The sequence below is a fragment of the Microcebus murinus genome, chromosome 1 (genome assembly GCF_040939455.1).
Source record: "Microcebus murinus isolate Inina chromosome 1, M.murinus_Inina_mat1.0, whole genome shotgun sequence".
Lineage (NCBI taxonomy): Eukaryota > Metazoa > Chordata > Mammalia > Primates > Cheirogaleidae > Microcebus > Microcebus murinus.
In genome coordinates, this window is record NC_134104.1 from 161836465 (window position 1) to 161855526 (window position 19062).

At 49.6% G+C, this 19062-nt stretch overlaps 1 protein-coding gene across 2 annotated transcripts in view; it reads right to left on the reverse strand.

Annotated features, from left to right (window-relative positions):
* Nucleotides 1-19062, reverse strand: part of ARHGEF3 (Rho guanine nucleotide exchange factor 3) — a 304041-nt gene that overhangs the window by 259844 nt on the left and 25135 nt on the right. The window lies entirely within an intron of this gene.

Here is a 19062-nt window from a genome sequence, read left to right on the forward strand (position 1 = left end):
GCTTGCGACATACTATGTCTATAGGGGCGGGTGAGGTCACTATTTTTGGTCAAATTTTCAGTGAAACTACATGCAACTTCATGAGGCCCTGGTGCATGGCAAGTACTCAATCAGTATCTAATAAATGAGGAGACCTGAATAAGCATGTGCTGTCTTCCGGAGCAGAGGCTCTCCAGAGCAGGGCACTTGGCAGGGGAGCACAGTGGGTATCTATGAGCATAAGGCATGAGTTTCACAGCAAAAAATGTCTGCTTGGAATGGCCACACACACCCTAAATGTACCAGAAACCCACAGTTAAGGGTTCAAGTTGACGTGCTCAGGAGAAGCAGAGGATGAGCACGACAAGGGAGGCAGAGAGGTCAAGCCAGACAGCGCTGCAGTGGTGTGGAGGGTCCCTCCCACTATTCCACGCCCTGAGCATTTGCCCCAGGGTGAGTCCAAGCCATAATTCTGAGGCTCCCTCCTCATTCTTGGATACTGCATTCCTCACTCACAGCATCAAAGATAAATTCTTGGCTGGGCTCATCCCTGGCATCCCTGTGCTTTGGGAGGCTGAGGCAGGCCCTTGGGGCTAGGAGTTTGAGATCAGCCTGTGCAACATAGCGAGACTCTGTCTCTACAAAAAAATTTTAAAACTAGCGGGGCATGGTGGCGCATGCCTGTAGTCCCAGCTACTTGGGAGGCTGATGCAGGAGGATCGCCTGAGCCCAGGTGTTGGAGGCTGCAGTGAGCTCTCATGATGCCACTGCACTCCAGCCTGGATGACAAAGCAAGACCCTATCTCTAAAAAAAAAAAAAAAAAAGATAGATTCTTGTTGTACAACATGGTCCCAAACACAAACCAGCTATGTCATTTGGTGTCAACCAAAGAAACAGGCATCAGTCTCAACTCAACTCTAGAAGAACTGGCTATGCAGATCATATTGAGGGATAACGTGTTGGTCTATAACCTAGCATCTCCCAGGCATGGGGCGTTCAGGGTAATTTTGACACTCCCTCCTGTGATCTTCTAAGCTGGTGCTGTCTTTATGCTGTGTTGACTGCTTTGACTGCTAAGCATCGCAGGCCTACCTGGCCACATCTCCAACCCATCCTCCTCCACCTGCCCACACCATGGGTCTGGCCTTCTCCCACCATTTGGATAAACTCTCAGACTCAGGTGAGCAGGACCAGACACTTGAGGCCTCTGCACCCAAAAGCCTTGGACAAAGTCAGCACTGGGGAGAACCCCCAGCTACTGCCTCCAACACTGCTCTTTCCACTTGCAAAGAGCATACCACGAGATACTTTAGCATCTAGGTCCCTGTGTGGGGCCACTGCTCTGGCTTCCATCAGAGCTAACTTCATCAGCTAGGGCATGTGCACTGTGACGGGGACAGAATAAGGCAACACTGATGATGTGGACCCTGGAAGAGGAGAGATGGAGGGTGGTGGGACTTGAGAGTCCCAGAGGTGCCACTGCATCACTGCTACAAACGGTGAACGCCTCAGCCCACCTCATTTTGGCCTGGAAGCCAAGTCTGATCAGTGTCGCAAGCTCTTCTGCAGCACAGTAACTGCTGCAAGGGGACTTTATACCCACATCTCAAAATGATGCCAACAGCAGGGACTCTCCTGGAAGCCACATTTCCCAGGAGCCCGGAGAGGCCAGAGCCTGCCCTGGAGAGGCCAGGGGCTAGTTCTAGGTCAGAGCTTTAGGGTCCTCCCTTCTAGTACTGGAAAAGGTATTCTGTAGACAGCCATGGATAAGCTATCAGCCTCCAGCCTGTGGCCGGGGGCAGCTGTCTCATTCCCCAGCACTGAGAGATGCCCTAGGGCTAGGCACTGCCATGGATTATCTCATGGAACTCTCACACCAGCCCTAGGAGACAGAGACTGTTACTGCTTCACTTTAAGAATCGGGAACTGGACACTAAGAAGTTCAGACTTGGCAAAGGCTACACAGACAGAAAAAGCTGAGACTTGAACCAGGCATTTGACCTGGGAGTCTGTATTCCTAATAACTATATTATAAGGTGCATAGTGAGGCTCAGTAATGGTTGAATGAATGAATGAACGAATAATTCAGGGGTCCTCAAACTTTTTAAACAGGGGGCCAGTTCACCGTCCCTCAGACCGTTGGAGGGTCATTGGAGAGTGCGGCACACATTCCACACATGCGCACTGTGGGCCCGGGAGGAGTCGGCTGCTAAGCAGGACAGGCAGCGCGGCAAAAACATCCGGCAGGCCGGATAAATGTCCTCAGCAGGCTTGTGGCCTTCGGGCCTTAGTTTGAGGGCGCCTGAAATAATTTCAAAAGCAATTTCAGGAATGGGATGGTGGGAAACAGTGTCTCGATGAGGCTCTGGAGCCGTTGATCATGAGCCTGACCTCGCCCTCCCTGGAAGCCAGCCAAGCAGGTGACATTCTCAGACCCCTCTCAAGGCCACCGCTCAGCCCCTAAACACTCTGAGCCAGGCCGGGCATGGTGGCTCACGCCTGTAATCCTAGCACTCTGAGAGGCCTAGGCGGGAGGATTGCTCGAGGTCAGGAGTTCAAAACCAGCCTGAGCAAGAGTGAGACCCCATCTCTACTATAAATAGAAAGAAATTAATTGGCCAACTAATATACATAGAAAAAAAAAATCAGCCGGTCATGGGACTACATGCCTGTAGTCCCAGCTACTCGGGAGGCTGAGGCAGGAGAATCACTTGAGCCCAAGAGTTTGAGGTTGCTGTGAGCTAGGCTGACGCCACGACACTCACTATAGCCTGGGCAACAAAGCTAGACTCTGTCTCAAAATAAATAAATAAATAAATAAATAAATAAACACTCTGAGCCCAGGGTTGCCAACTCCTGTAGAAAGGACTTATGTGCCTAACACAGTCGTTGGGGTGCTGCCTATTTATAGGCAGTGAGCCTGGGGCTCTCACACAGAGGCTCCTCCCATGCACCCACTGCCTCCCAGGGAAGCCAGGACCACAGCCATTGTACAGATGGCAAAACAGGAGCTCCAAGATCCTGTGACTTGCTTATGGTCATAGCACTTACATGAGGGCAGCTTTCAAACTCTGAGCAGCTGACTGAATAGCATGGGCTTTTTCCCCACCATAAAACACCCACCACTCGCCTTGGTCAATCAGTAAGTTACAAAGATGAGATAAGTGCTGTTCTAACTCTTCAGGCAGAAAGTTCTGTGTTAATCTAAAGTTCATCAGTTTTTCCCACCCCAGTCACCTGCATGGAAGAGGAGTTCTGGGTCTCCCAGCTAGAAACTCTGGCATCCCCATCCCTCATTCCTCTGCTCACCTGGCTGGAGCAGCACTGACCAGCATTTGCTAAGCGCCAGCCTCCTGTGAGGTACAGCTGGGTGCACTGGGCAGCGAGTCCTGTTAAGTTTTCATTTCAATGCATCTCTTCCCAGGAAACACCAAGTGCTGGTGAGGATGTGAAGCGACCAGAACTCTCATACGCTGCTGCTGCTGGGAGCACACACTGGCCCAGCCACCTTGGAAGACTGTGGCAATATCGAGTCACCTTGCACTTGCTCCTAGATAAAACTGTGAGTGCTGAGAGGCATGTTCTAGAATGTGCTCAGTAGCACTATACATAGCTGCCCTATATTAGTTTCCTATTGCTTCTGTAACAAATTACCACAAACTTAATGACTTAAAACAATACAAATTTCTCCTCTCACAGTTCTGCAGATCAGAACTGGGTCTAAAATGGGTTGGCAGGGCTGCATTCCTTCTGGAGGCTTTAGGAGAGAATCCATTCCCTTGCCTGTCCAGCTTCTAGAAGACACTGTGCATCCTTCAGCTAGTGGCTCCTTCTTCCAAACTCAGAGCCGGCAACATGGCATTTTCAAATCTCTCCTTTCTCACCTCTGCTTTAGTCATCACACCTCATTCTCTGAACCTGACCCTCTTACTTCCCTCTTATAAGGGTCCTTGTGACTACATTGGTCTCTCCAGGTAAACCAGGATCATCTCATGTTAAGATCCTTAACTTTATCGCCTCTGCAAAGTCCCTTTTGCCATGGAAGGTAACATCATCCCAGGTATTACCAGCAAATGGTACCTGCAACCAGGGATTAGGTCATGGACATCTTTCGTGGGGCCACTACGTGAACTACCACAAGCCCCAAACTGGAAGCTACCCAAGTGCTCACCAAGAGTAGAATGAGTGAATCAACAGGTGACCCAACAATGAGAATGGGTGACCTGCAACTACATGCACCAACAAGGGTGACTCTCACAAAGCAATGCTGAGCAAAGTCGCCAAACACAAAAATGAGTGCTATATAAGTCTGTCTGCAGAAAGCACAAAAACAAGCAAAACTGGCCGGGCATGGTGGCTCATGCCTGTAATCCTAGCAGCCTGGGAGGCCGAGGCAGGTGGATTGCTCGAGGTCAGGAGTTCAAAACCAGCCTGAACAAGAGCGAGACCCCATCTCTACTATAAATAGAAAGAAATTAATTGGACAACTAATATATTTAGAAAAAATTAGCCAGCCATGGTGGTGCATGCCTATAGTCCCAGCTACTCGGGAGGCTGAGGCAGGAGGATCGCTCGAGCCCAGGAGTTTGAGGTTGCTGTGAGCTAGGCTGACGCCACGGCACTCACTCTAGCCTGGGCAACAAAGCAAGACTCTGTCTCAAAAAATAAAACAAAACAAAACAAAACAAAAACAGGCAAAACTATCTCAGACTGTTAGCAGCCAGGATGGTGGTTGTAGTGGGGAGTAGTGGCTGGAAGAGGGCAGGAGGGGCTCCTGGGGTGCTCTGTTTCTTCGTCTGGGTGCCTTCAGTTAGTAAAAATCCATCAAGCTGCACAGTTAGGATCCACGCCCTTTTCTGTGGGTACATTGTGCTTCAATAAGAAGCCCTGAAAATGGCTCTGCCTCTTTCATCCCATTTCCTCTCTCACGCCTGTGTCATTTCATGTCTGGATGAAGCACACCCCAGCTGACCTTCTTGACACCCCCCACCCTGCCAACTGCTGCCCACCAGACTGATCCGGAGCTGACCAGGGACTGACACTGCCACACGGAGCCCTCCAGGTCTGTCCCTCACTCCTTCACCCACCACTCACCCCCGTAGACCCATCTGTGGGCCCCATCTCCTCCCAGGAGCTCCCCTCCCCACCAACTTCTGTAGGACTCGAAATACAAACCACATAGTTTGGATTTAATTACAACTGTCACATATTAATGGCTAATAGTATCAAATGCCTAGTCTCCTCTCCCCAAACAGACAGCAAACATCTCAAAAGCAGAATGTCTCAAGGTCGTGCACATTCCATTCCATTCTCCTCCTAGTTCTGACTGCACGTGAACTTCTAATGCTAATTAATAATTACTACTAATAAGAACAGCCTTAGTTGAGCACCTACTACTTATTAGATTCAGTGCTCCTCACCCATTATCTCATTTCCTTTTCTCCCACCCTATGAAGTGGGTGCTTTCATGACCATTCTTTTGAATAGGAGGAAACTGAGGTACAGACTGACTAATTACCTTGCTCAAGGTCCCAAAGCTTGTCACAGGAAGGGCAGGATTGGAGCCCACACAATCTGGTTCCAGAGCCCATGCTCTTAAGCCAGACCCCACTCCACTTCCATAACAGCCCCACCCTAGCAAGGGGGATTAGGCTTATAGTTGGTGCTTAATAAACACTTTCCCATGCTTGATCACAAAAAATATATACACTAAGGGAAAAACCTTCATAAATACATTAATAACAAACCAAAATTCTTCCCCAAATAAGATCCTTTCATCCTCAGATCACAAAAGAGGACACGTGCTCAGGGAGACCCACAAAGGCCCCACGTGCTCCTTGCTCTGCACCATGCCTGGCACCAGGGCTCTATAGACATCTGTCAGCAAACCGCAGTCGGGGTTTGTCCTCCAGGCTTTTATCAGAGCAGGGAGAGAGCTGGATACATTTTTTCTCACTGTCTGCCAATCTCAGGGCCAGAGCCAACATCGGAGCTAAAGGCCGATTGGACAACTCAGGCTGGAACCACAAGGTCCCAAGCCACCTGCCCCAGATGACTTCACCTCTCCAATGGCCAACAAACATGACCCAGAGCTCTTGGCTAAAAACAAGGCCACCACCTCCAAGGGGGGCTGCAGCCACTCAACTGAACCAGAGATAATGACCCGGGCAGCCAAGCCGCTGGGTCAGTCACCAAGCAGTGCTGTCGGGTGTGCACACAGCAGCATCTGGGCCAGTGCGGCGTTGTCTCCAAGTATCCACTGATCGCCGAGTCCTCCCACGCGTGGCCTCGAAGCACCTACATAGATACAGAGGAAAAGCTCCTGCTCCCCAGAAACACACAGACTACTGAGGAGACATATGCTGGGGAAAATGACCAAAATGTCCATCAATAGGCATTAGGGAAATAAATGACTGCTTGGTATAGAATACTATGCAACAGTTAAAACGAGACAGATCTAGATGCACTGTCATGGGAAACACAGCTTGACCTAACATTATAGGGGGAAAAAGCGAGAACAGTACCTAAAGTATGTTTCTAACACACACACACACACACACACACACACGCACACACACATACATTCATAGACTTCAGCTATATGAAGCAGTGGCATACTTGAGCCCGCCCACATCAGCTTGAGAGAGCCAACAGTGTGAGTCTCTCCAACTCTATGTTCAGCCATGTCAGGTTGCTGCCTTGAAATTGGCCAGGGTGGGAGTTTCACACCATGGAGATCTGAAAATGCTGTAAATCATGGTCCCCCCTTCTAACCTGCCCCCAAGAGCTGGTTGTTAAATGTTTCCCAGTACCATACTATATGTATGTAAACATATTTTTGAAAGTTTAGAAGACACAATCCCAATGTTATTTTTAAATGGCTATTTCTGAAGTGGGACATGAGGCTGGCTGGAGGTTAAAACAGGCTGCAGTTACATCTGTACCACTAGCATTTGTACAAGAACAACAGCAACAAAAAAGTATTTACATACATATGTTGAGCTTACTTAAATTGTTTCAAAGTTGTTTTTTAAAAACAAAACAAAACACTGATGATTACAGTACAACATGATAAAGCAGTAGTGGAGGGATGTACAGTTACAAGGGGAGGAGCACCAAGTCAGCCTGAGGGAAGCATGGAGGGCTTCTTGGAAGAGGTGATGCCTGGGCTGAGTTTTGAAGGGTGGAGCGAGCCAGGGCTGCTCTGGGTAAAGGGCACCACGAGAGTAAGGAGGAGAGAGAGTCACAAGAGTGGCGCGCGGTGTGAGAGGAAGTATAAGGAAGGCTGGAGCGCCACGGACTCTTCTCAGTGGGTTGGGCACCTCTGGATCAAATGAGGTTACCTGCGTCAAGAGTTCAGCCAAGAGGACAGACTCAATGGCTAGCGCTATCTCCTCCTGTCTGCATTTCCACTCCATCCTTCCTGGATGCCAAACACTGCAAAGGTCACGGGGGATTGTTGGGCAAGAATTTGAAGATGAGTTCCCAGGACCACCCTCTGAGGGACATTTCGTAAGCTCGGCCACTTCACCCCCAAGGGCTTTCTCCGAGTGCCTTCAAGACGGGCTTTATCATACCTGCTGCAGCAAGCATTCCCAACTCCACTCCTGCCAGGCAGCCTTCAGGCTCAGTGTTTGGCTCTCCTCGCGGCTTAATGACACCGAAACACTGAGTAACGGTGGCATCCTCACTGCGTCTGTAAGGGCTGGCACTGCATGCCCATTTGGGATGGCTGGGGAGGAGGTTAGGTCAGTCCTCACACCACACGTCTCTAGTCTTCCCAGGAGAAGATCAGACCCCAGATCCCAGAATGGGGGCTTGGTAGGGATACAACCAGCAGCAGTCAAACCGCCTAGCTCTAGGATACCCGCGCTTAGGCCAAAAGCTGCTCCAATTTCCACCAGAGCATCTCATCTCCTATATGATGGATATGCTAGGGTTCTTGGGCAAATTCTCATACTATAAGATAGTTCCAACGCAATGAAAAAAAGTTTAAAAAAACTTTGCTTTATATAAAACTACTACCACCTGCCTGCCTCTTTCTAGATCTCTCCAATAATGTCCTCAGCACATTTTGTCACTGGACAGAAGCATGCGCATGGATTTCGAGAGGGCACAGAGGCAGGGGTGAGGCGCAGTGGCCAGTGCACAGGCCTGGGCCCCATCCTGTGCTGCCTGCTGTAAGACGGATGTGGACCCAGCAACGGGTCATCGGCTGTCACCACTGCCCTTCTCCTCCTCACATAGGCGATGGTGACAGGGGCCTTCTCATGTGCCAGGCACCCTGCTGAGGGCTTCAGATGCTTGACTCTCTCAGCAACACTGTCAGGGACTCTTATCTCCTCACAGAGGAGGAAACCGAGGCACAGAGAACACAGACTTGCCCACAGAGCTAGTGAGTAGGAGAACTGGGGCGTAAACATAAAATCCAAGGACACTTGTCCCCCCAAACAGATGTCCAAAAGGGAAATAGCAGACAAGCAAAATGGCCCTAGAAATGGTCTCATGCCAATTTTCCTCACTGGGGTCAAAACTGGACCCATTGGACAGAGAAAGGTTATCTGACCAGGTCCTTGACCACCCAGGGCATTTGTTTAAATGAGCTTCAAAGAATCCATACACAACATGCTCACTGACTCAGCTCCAGGACAGCAGTCTGTTTTGCCTCACTGTCATTCATTACATTCGAGGACAAATGCTTAAGTACCGCACACCTCATGCCCACAGAGCGCTTCAAAAGGCAGCCAAAGTAAAAAAAAAAAAAAAAAAAAAGTGAGCTCTCTTAGAAGTCCAGTTATAAATAATGCTTCATGAAATTGTACCTACCTAGCCACTTGGAGACAATTTAAAATCGCTGAACTCTATGGGTCTCTAGTTAAGGGGAATGGATGATCAAGACATATCAAGGTATATCAAGGACCTGCTCTCTACCTACAAAGTTATACAAGATCCCCAAGATATGCACATTGTTACCCATATTTTAGAGAAGGAAACAAACTCTAGCTCAGGGCTGGGGAACCTGCAGCCTTAAGGCCACATGTGGCCTTCTAGTTCCTTAAGTGCAGCCTTTTGACTGAATCCAAATTTTACAGAAAAATCCTTTTATTTTTATTAATATTCTTTTCTTCATCTTTTACATTTTTATTTTATTTTATTTTATCTTATTTTTTTTTTTTTTTTGAGACAGAGTCTCACTTTGTTGCCCAGGCTAGAGTGAGTGCCGTGGCGTCAGCCTAGCTCACAGCAACCTCAAACTCCTGGCTCAAACGATCCTCCTGCCTCAGCCTCCCAAGTAGCTGGGACTACAGGCATTCGCCACCATGCCCGGCTAATTTTTTGTATATATATTAGTTGGCCAATTAATTTCTTTCTATTTATAGTAGAGACGGGGTTTCGCTCTTGCTCAGGCTGGTTTCGAACTCCTGACCTTGAGCAATCCGCCCTCCTCGGCCTCCCAGAGAGCTAGGATTACAGGCGTGAGCCACCGCGCCCGGCCTTTATTTTATTTTTTAAATGAACATATTTAAAATACCAAAGAATAAAATAAGTTGCAAGACAATAATCCTTCCAGATTGACCGGCACAATTAGAACATGAGTAAGCCATAAGGGCTACATGGACGGCTGTTAGGCTCATGATTTAGTTCTAACTTCCCCCGCCTGACTGGCACCACTGCCGCATGAGGCTGGTTGGTGAGAGTTCATGGGGATCAAGTACACCAGTCTGTTACCAGCTTTTGACAGCAGCGTACTGTGTTTCTGTTTGAAGTGGAATTTGTGAATAGCTACACAGCTTGATAGTATTTTTTAATTGTCTGCTTAACAGCCCATCATGTCAAAGAAGACTAAGAGAATGTTGAACGAAGAAAACATTTTTTAATGAGGATTGGGAGTTGCAATATTATTATATCTTGTTTCTGCTAAAGAGAAGATGATTTGCTTGCTTTGTGATACTGCACTATCAACATTAAAGAAATTCAGTGTTCATCAGCATTATAACACTCATAAGGACCACAAATATTTTAAATTAGAGGGGGAAGCAAGAAAAGTTGTATGCAGAAATTAAAAGATGAAAAGCAAAAGCAAAGACAATTCTTAGCAGCAATAAGACCTGGAAATAATGCCACTGAAGCAACTTATAAAGTAGCTTATATATTCAGGAAAAAAGGGAAGCCATTCAGTGATGTAGAAATTGTGAAAGAATGCATTGTTGTAGGATGCTTAGACCCAGATAACATTTCAAAGTACAAACAACTGCCTCTTTCAAGGAGAACCATAACTGACCAGCAGCATGAATTAGCCTTCAACTTAACAGAACAACTTCATGCAATACTCTAAAAGGAAAATATGTATTATTCAATGACTTTGGATGAATCAATTGATACTACTGACTCAGCAAAGGTTTTAGACTTCATTCGGGTCATAACAGAAGATTTTCTTTGCTACAAAGAGTTATTCACTTTGGGCAGTCTTGCAAACAGAACACAGGGAATAGATATCTTCAACAACTTTCAAGATAAATGTTGTTAAGCTGAACTGAATTTTGTAAATTTAGTGAATGTATGTACAGATGGTGTACCTTCCATGACAGGAAAACATGAAGGGTTTCTTACACAGAGAAAAGAAGTATTTACAGATCCAGATGCTCTAATTTCTTTTCATTGTATCTTGTATCAGCAAAATCTCTGTGCTAAAGCTACTATTTTAAGTGACACTTTGCAACAAGTTATAAGTATTGTTAACTATATTCTTGTAAATACAACATGGCATCATCAGTTTCATAACATGCTAAAGTTGAATGATGAGGTATTCAGTGTGGATCTGCTATGTCATTCTAAAGTGCACTGGCTGTCACAGGGACAGGTGTTAGCCAAAATTTCATCTCTGCTAGAACACATAGTTGAATTTTATGAAGAACAAAATCAACAATGTGAATTATTGAAAGAAGATTTCTATAAGAATGTAACATTTCTCTGTGATACCATGTCAAATCAAAACGACTTGAATATTTCTTTACAAGGTAAAACTAAAGTCTATATAAGATATGGGCAAAAAATCCAAGTATTTCAAAAAAGCTCTCTCTTTTCAAAACACTTCTTCAAAAGGAAATTTCAGATGAATATTTTCCTCAGTTAGCAAAGGTCATTGATGAGTAAGATGACGTATGCAAGCCATTTGAAGAATATGCAGCTGTTACAGACCTATTAATTGGAGAACACAGTGAAATATTCACTGACTTTGACAATCATGACATCACACCCAAATTAGCATTTCAGCTCACCTAGCTGATATACCAAGGCACCTAAAGAACTACAGATGGAACTGATTGAGCTCTCAGGAGATGACATTTTAAAGTCATTGTTTGATGCAAAGAAAGATCCAATCGAAATATGGGAAAATGCAGTAGAATACCCATGCCTTTGGCAACATGCCAAAAAGATGCTTTCTTGCTTTTCAACCACTTATTGCTGGAAATCTATATTCTCCTACCTAACCAAAATCAAGATGCCCTTAAGGTCAAATGACAGATACCCATCTAGAGGATCAGCTGAGACCATGGACCTCCAGGGTGCAAAAAATAATCAAATGCTTTCCAACAAAAAGCAAACACAACAAAGTCATTGAAAGGTTAGTTAACTTTAAAATTAACAGTTTCCATTTTTTGAAATTACTAACTACATAGTAGTCAGAGTTTCACAAAATAATGCACATTTTTAAATATATCTAACTGAAATTTCTTGAATGCAGCCTTATTTGATTACAGCTAAATTAATGCAGCCTTCCTACATGAAAAGGTTACCCACCCCTGCTCCAGCTTAAGCAGCTTGGCCAAGGTCCAGCAGCTGGAACTGGACATCGGGGACTGTACAGCTGGGTCTGGTCCAGACCTCCCAAACTTCCAATATCTCATTGGTTCTGGCACCTGAGTAAATATGCAGCCTGACATCTCTACAAAATAGAGATGGCTCAATCTCTGGCTCAATCTTAGCTCCATCTCTGTGCTCTGACCCCACGTGTTGGCTGAGAAAGACCCTGCAAAGGGGAGGGCCAATATCAGACACCGGAGTGCAAATTCTAAAGTTAGTGAGGAAACCCTGCAAAGTTCAAAATTCCCCTGGAAAACCCCTCAGGAGGCTGCATCTTAGAAAGTTGCTCACCCTGCCTGGAGGAGCCCAACCTGACTACTCCCCGGCTCCCGCCCCCACCGCCTGGAGCAGGTGGCTGTGTATTCTACTGCACTGCAGGGAAAGTTGGGGGCTAGAACCGAAGGAAAACACAGACCTGTAACCCCCAGGTTCACACACAAGGCTGCCCACACTAGTTGAAACACTTGGGATGTGGGGCTAATTTGGTAGACCTATAGGTTCATCACCCTCACCCCTCTGAATTCTCCAGAATATATGCTCATTAAGTGGAACAGTGGGATTATTGATAAATGGTTCTCTATCTTCTCAAAGATTCTAGCTTTGTTTGCGTAAATTAAATGCAAGAGGAATGTAATTCCAAGACACCATAATTGCATGATGCCATGATTTTACATAAGCTAAGACATCTATGTAAAATCATTTACAATGTAGATAACCAGTGGAGGCCTTGTTCCAAAGTTAGACTATTAAGGCTCTAATTTGACCTCTGCCACTTAGCAGCTATGAAACCTTGGAAAGGACTTCTCTGTGCCTCAGTTTCCCCGACTGTGAAATGGTGGCTGTAACAGTATCTACCTTGTAGGGCTATTGTGGGGATCCAGTGAAACAATGTAAGCAAAGAGCCCAGCACAGTGCCTTACAAGGGTTAGTGTACCTTTGTCCTCTATAAAAACAAACTAAAAAGATGAGAAAGCAGAGGGTCTCTCAGAGAAGTTGAACAGCTTGCTGAAGGTCCCTCGGAGAGCAAGTTGCAGAGCCGATGTTGTATTCAGTGCATTTCTTGGGAGTTGGAGGCCACAGAGGAGAACCCAGGGCAGCTGGATTAAAGGACCAGGAGATAGAAGCTGAAGCCTCCAGGATCTGGGATGCTGAGCACGCAGGAGGATGAGAAGTAGTGGGGTGGGGAAAAGACACTTCCAGAGAATATAAAAATACCCAGGAGGAATGACTACAGACCCAACCAGAAGGCAAGGCCGTACAGGCACAGAGATCTCAGGAGGCAGTAAGCGTCCCAGCCATAGTCATGAGGAAAGTGATTTGCGTGACAGTAACCCTAGATGAGCCTTTGCACACTTCAGCCCCTTCCTGTTGTTCAGACACGCACAGGCCTTCAGTCCACCCAGGCCCCCCTCTCATCTTCCCAGCAGCCCCCGGGCCCCCACTGACGCCAGGTGCCAAGACCTGGATCTACCTTGCAAAATCCCCTGCAGATTCCAGATCCCTATGCTCTAGTCCAAGAAACACACGCCCACAACACATACACAGAATAACAACAGGGAACGAGCATCCCGGAGCTCAGCCAGCCAAGTCACATGTCCAGCATCAGCCTCCGTTCTGCTTCACTGGCTGCTTGGATGGAGGAGAATTAACCACAATGAGACCTCTATCACTCAGCAGATTTGCACATGTCAAGAGCCAGAGTACAACTCCGATAAAACCGGTCCGGAAATTTGCAGGAGGCAGGGAGATAGGGTGAAGGAAGGACCTTTCTGTTTGGTTATAATCATTCCTCTGTATCCAAGGAGGGGCAGACAATGGAAATGGGCAGGCGCTTCCGGAGGCAAAGCCTGGCACTTGAGCCCTGCTCTGTCGAGTAGGAGCAGCTGTTCCCCTCTGCCCTGCCCCCGAGAGGCTGGCAGGGAGAACCAGACCACAAACCAAAGCTAATTTGGGGACATGGGCCCCCAACTTGTTGGAATATCATCTGTGAGAAAGATACTTGGCCTTGTCTAGTCACTGGTGGCAGCAGAGAAACACTCAAGTTCAGAACCGACCTGGCATTGTAACACCTGCTGATTCCAGGAGGGGAGCAGCTACTGCCACTACCCAGAAACCCCTGGCACCAGGAAAACTGACCTCACTCGGCATGGCGGGACCTGCCAGCGCCTGTGGCTAGGACCCACAGCGTTCAGAGCCTCCAGGTGTCCTGACACAGCAGGGCAGAGCCATCCAAGCACAGCCTCCTGCTCAGCCCAGCTCAGGCCTATTAAGTCAGAATGGCCAAGGCCGGACCTGAGAATCTGTACTTTAAAGACCCCTCCCACATGCCTGAGGCAGTCAGCCCAGCACTGGGCTGCTTCCATGCGGGGTCATCCAGCCCGCTGGGCTCGTCTGTGGGAGACACACAGCCGTAAAGTTGGTGGTAGTTCATTCATCCCAGGGTCACCCCTCTGTCCGGCTCTGCAAAGACACAGCTCCTGCCCTATGGGGCTGCGGAACGTTCCAAGCAGCTGGGATCACCTGGGAACTTCTCAGAAATGCAGATGTCTCAGCTCCACCGCCTGGGATTGGTGTTCTGAAGGGCTCAGAATCCAGTGGGAAAAACAAAAGGAAAGTCTGACATGAAGAGAAATCAGAAACTGATGGCTAGGGAGGCAATTCCAACAGAGAAACGAGGTCTGAGGAGCTGAGGGTGGCTTCACAGCACAAGGAGGGAAAGCTTTGCCCCTCCCAGCACCCACTACGTGCACCCCTTGAGCCACGCCCCTGCCAGGACACTGCCCCAACCCCGTCTGGGGCTCAGGGAGGTCAGATTCGAACCCTGGCAGCTGGAGCACTTGCTCTTTCCACTCTCACCCCGTCTCCGCCTGAGTCCCAAGCTCAGGACACCTCTATCCACCAGATTTTGAATCCGGAGACCTGAGAGGTGTCCTCAATCCTTCTCTCATCTTACCCCAAGCTCCAGTCAACTGCGAAGCCTGCCCTGCTCCCTCCCTTCCCTGCCTGCGGCTCCGCCCACACCTCTCCATTCCCCTGAGGGCTTGCAAGCCCACCAGCCAAGTCACTCCGCCTGAACCTCTGCAAAGGGCTTCCTGCAGTTCTAAAACTGCGAATCTTCCTCCCACGTTTGCCTCAGGGCCTTCCCACAGGCTGTCCCTTCTGCCTGGATGCTATTCCCTTTCATTCTGAACTCCTCTTAGCTCAGAGCCCTGTAGCAACCCACCAGGCCTATGGGAATAAGTTGGTCCCCTGCTTCCCCCAGAAGGCAAGGCCACAGAGCAGGGGCAGCGCTGTCCTGCCCAGGCTGGGCCCGAGGATGCAAAGTGGGAGAGTGGGAGCGAGTGTGTGTGTACTGAGGGACAGGCAGGGGCAGAGGAGGGAAAGCTGGCTGGGTTGTTGACTGAGCAAGGGACGCTACAGCTGGTTTCATTATCCGAGTATGGTGGTGAGGGAAAGGCACCGCAGTCAGAGGCTGGCAGACAGGCTGGAGAGGGACTGGGAAGGGAAGGCTGTGAACACCACAGCAAGAAGCAAGGACGCGAGCCCACAGGCCACAGACGGCTGTGGACAACCGCAGACAACCGCCAACAACCGTGCGCAGTGTGGGGACTCTCAAAAGCAGGGCAATAACACCATCAAATTCACACCCACACACGACTGGTCAACATCTCATCTCTTTGGAAGGCAATCTGTCAATAGCTACCAAAATGTTAAATCTGTGTGTCTGCTGGCCCAGAAATTTCAAGTCTATTGGAGGACACTCACTGTGGCCTCCTTTTCTATTAGCACAGGTGAGAACTGGCCTAAATGGCCATGTGGAGAATAAATCGTGGCGGACAAGCTCACAATCCCTATTCCCAGCCCTTGGAGCTGTCCTGGTCTCAGAGGCATCATCTGCTTGCATTTTAGAGGGGTGACGCGGAGTCCGTACTGTTCGCCATGCCACCCCCAGCAGGGCCAGGCACAGGGCCCCAAATCCCACCCGTAAATACCACTGCTGCTGCCTGGGTAACGGCTTCTGCTGGGTGCTATGAACGGCCTTCTACGCATTCAGGTCAGGCTTGGTCACTAAATGAGTTTGCACCAAACTTAACAAACAAAAAACGTGGTTTTCTTGATTTTGTAACTGTGGATACAGGTCAGATGATGGGATAATAAAAATAATAATGCCAGCAAATATTTACTGAATGCCCACGTGTGCAGGCACGGCTCTACCTGCTTTACACATGCTGACTCCCCAGCACACTGTGGGCACTCAAGCGCTTCATGATCCTAGCGCACCTCAGCACTGGCCAGCAGCCGCCACTGCCACTGTCACCACCACCACCGCCACCACCACCAGCACTGTCACCACCGCCACCACCAGTGTCACCACCGCCACCACCACCATCACCACCACTGTCACCACCACCACCACCACTGTCACCACCACTGTCACCACCGCCACCGCCACCACCAACGTCACCACCACTGTCACCACCACCGCCGCCACCACCAATGTCACCACCACTGTCACCACCGCCACCACCAGTGTCACCACCGTCACCACCACTGTCACCACCGCCACCACCAGTGTCACCACCGCCACCACCATCATCACCACCACCGTCACCACCACCACCACCGTCACCACCACTGTCACCACTGCCACCGCCACTGTCACCACCGCCACCACCAGTGTCACCACCGCCACCACCACCGTCACCACCACCACTGCCATTGCCACTGTCACTGCCACTGTCACCACCGCCATGGTCACTGTCACTGCCACTGTCACCACCACCATGGTCACTGTCACTGCCACTGTCACCACCGCCATTGCCACTGTCACTGCCAATGTCACCACCGCCATGGTCACTGTCACCACCACCACCGTCACCACCGCCACTGTCACCACCACCATTGCCACTGTCACTGCCACTGTCACCACCGCCATGGTCACTGTCACCACCACCACCACTGTCACCACCGCCACCACCACTGCCACCATTGTCACCACCGCCACCGCCATTGTCACCACCACTGTCACCACCACCGCCACCGTCACCACCGCCACCACCACCGTCACCACCGTCACCACCACCGCCACCATCACCACCGCCACCACCACCGCCACCACTACCACCACCGTCACCACCGCCACCGCCATTGTCACCAGCACTGTCACCACCACTGTCACCACCACTGTCACCACCGCCACCACCATCGTCACCACCGCCACCACCACCATCACCACCAGTCACCACTGCCACCGCCACTGTCACCACCGCCACCAGCACTGTCACCACCACAGCCACTGTCACCACCGCCATCGCCACTGTCACCACCGCCACCTCCACCACCACTGTCACCACCGCCACCACCACTGTCACCACCGCCACCACCACTGCCAGCGGTGCTCAAGCATTGGCTGTCGCCAGGCACTCTTCTGAGCTCTTCGCAGTAACCACCTCGCTAAATCCACGCCACAGCCGAGAGGGCAGTGCTGTCACGCTCCTCGGGCCCAGGTGTACCCCTAATCGCCCAAAGCAGAAACCGAGGCACGCCGCGCCCAAGGCCACCAGCCGGGGCGCTGTTCTCCCCGTCGGCTCACGAGGTGGGCTCTGCTGCGCGTGCGCATTAGCGCCCCGTCCCGTCGCGGCAGAGCCCGGGCACTCTGGCTGCGGAGCCTGCGTTCCTAACGCCCCACCTTCCTCATCTTCGCTGAAAAAGTGACTTGAAACTTTTACGGAACGTGGCAGGGCACAAAGACATGAATAAATAGGCCGCGCCATGCCCCCAGGCCCACAGCCGCAGCCGGCACGCAGGCCTGGGAGTGGAGCCGGTCCTCGCGTGGGCTGGACACCCAGCGAGAGCACCGAGCACGGGGCCGCGCGCCCGCAGGCACCGCCGTCCATTCGGCCAGGGCGTGGCCCCAGCAGACTGACAGGGTCGCCCTGGGCCACCTACATAACAGGCTGTAACTTCTTGTCGAGGATCGGCCCGGGGCGTGGGTGCAGGGCGATGGGCCCAGGCAGACGCAGGTTTGCCCTCCTCCCTGGGCCCCCACCCTACCCAGGAAAACCAGCCACCACCATTCAGTCCTTGGCTTCATGTAAAGCTGGCCACCAGGCAGGTTCCCTCCCTAGGGAATCCAAGCAGAGAATATTCTGGAAGCACCAGATAGATGCACCCCTTCTTTAAACAGCACCAGGATTAGGAAAGGCCACCCTCCCTTTCAAGCTCCTCCTCTCTTCGAGGTAGGACTCATGCCAGGACCAGTGACAGCTAGTGCTCACAAGCTGAGCAAGGTGGGCGAGGGAGGAGGGACACAGGAGCGATGGCCGCTGCCAGCATCAGCGCTGGCAGGAGCAGCCTGGCAGGAAGAACACGGCCGCCCTCCCCTCCAGCCTGCCCTGCCTCCTTTGCTTCACCTTCCCAACCTTCCTCTGATTCTGAAAACAGCTTCTGTGTGTTCTTTTTTGTTCCAATGTATACACCAATAAAGTAGCTTGCAACATACACAAACTGCACAAACCTGAAGTGTACACCTCAATAACATTTTTAGATATTTCTACTCCCATATGATTACCAACCAAATCAAAATATAAAACCTTTCCTTCTAGCCCTCTAGAAAGAAGGCTTCCTCGGGCCTCTTTCCAGCTAATGCCCTACCCAAAGTTAAGCGCTATCCTGACTTCCGGCAGCATGGACTGGTCTGCCTGTGTGAACTGCATAGAAATGGAACCACACTGCAAGGCCTCCTTGTCCCCGTCTTCTTTCATCCATCCCTGTGTCATCATTTGACCCATGCTGCTGCATGAAGCAGTAGTTCCTTCTTTCTAATCGCTGAGTGTATTCCATTGCATGGATATACCTACCAAATTTGCTTATCCATTTGGCTGTTGATGGGCATTTGGGTTGTTTCTACCTTTTGGTAATTGTGAATAAAGCTGCCATGAACATAAGTCTTTTGGTGCTCATATGCATTCACTTCTCTTGGGTATACACCTAAGAGTGAAATTGCTACGGCACAGCTAGGCATGTTTAGTTCTGGTAGATACCATCAAAACAATTTTAAGAGTGGTTATACCAATTCATACTCCCACTAGCAATGTGTGTGAGTTCCAGTTGCACCATATCTTCACCAACACTTTGATTGTGAGTCTTTTCAATTTTAGCCATTCTGGTGGGTATATTGTAGTATCTCATGGTAGTTAAACGTTCATTTCTCTGGT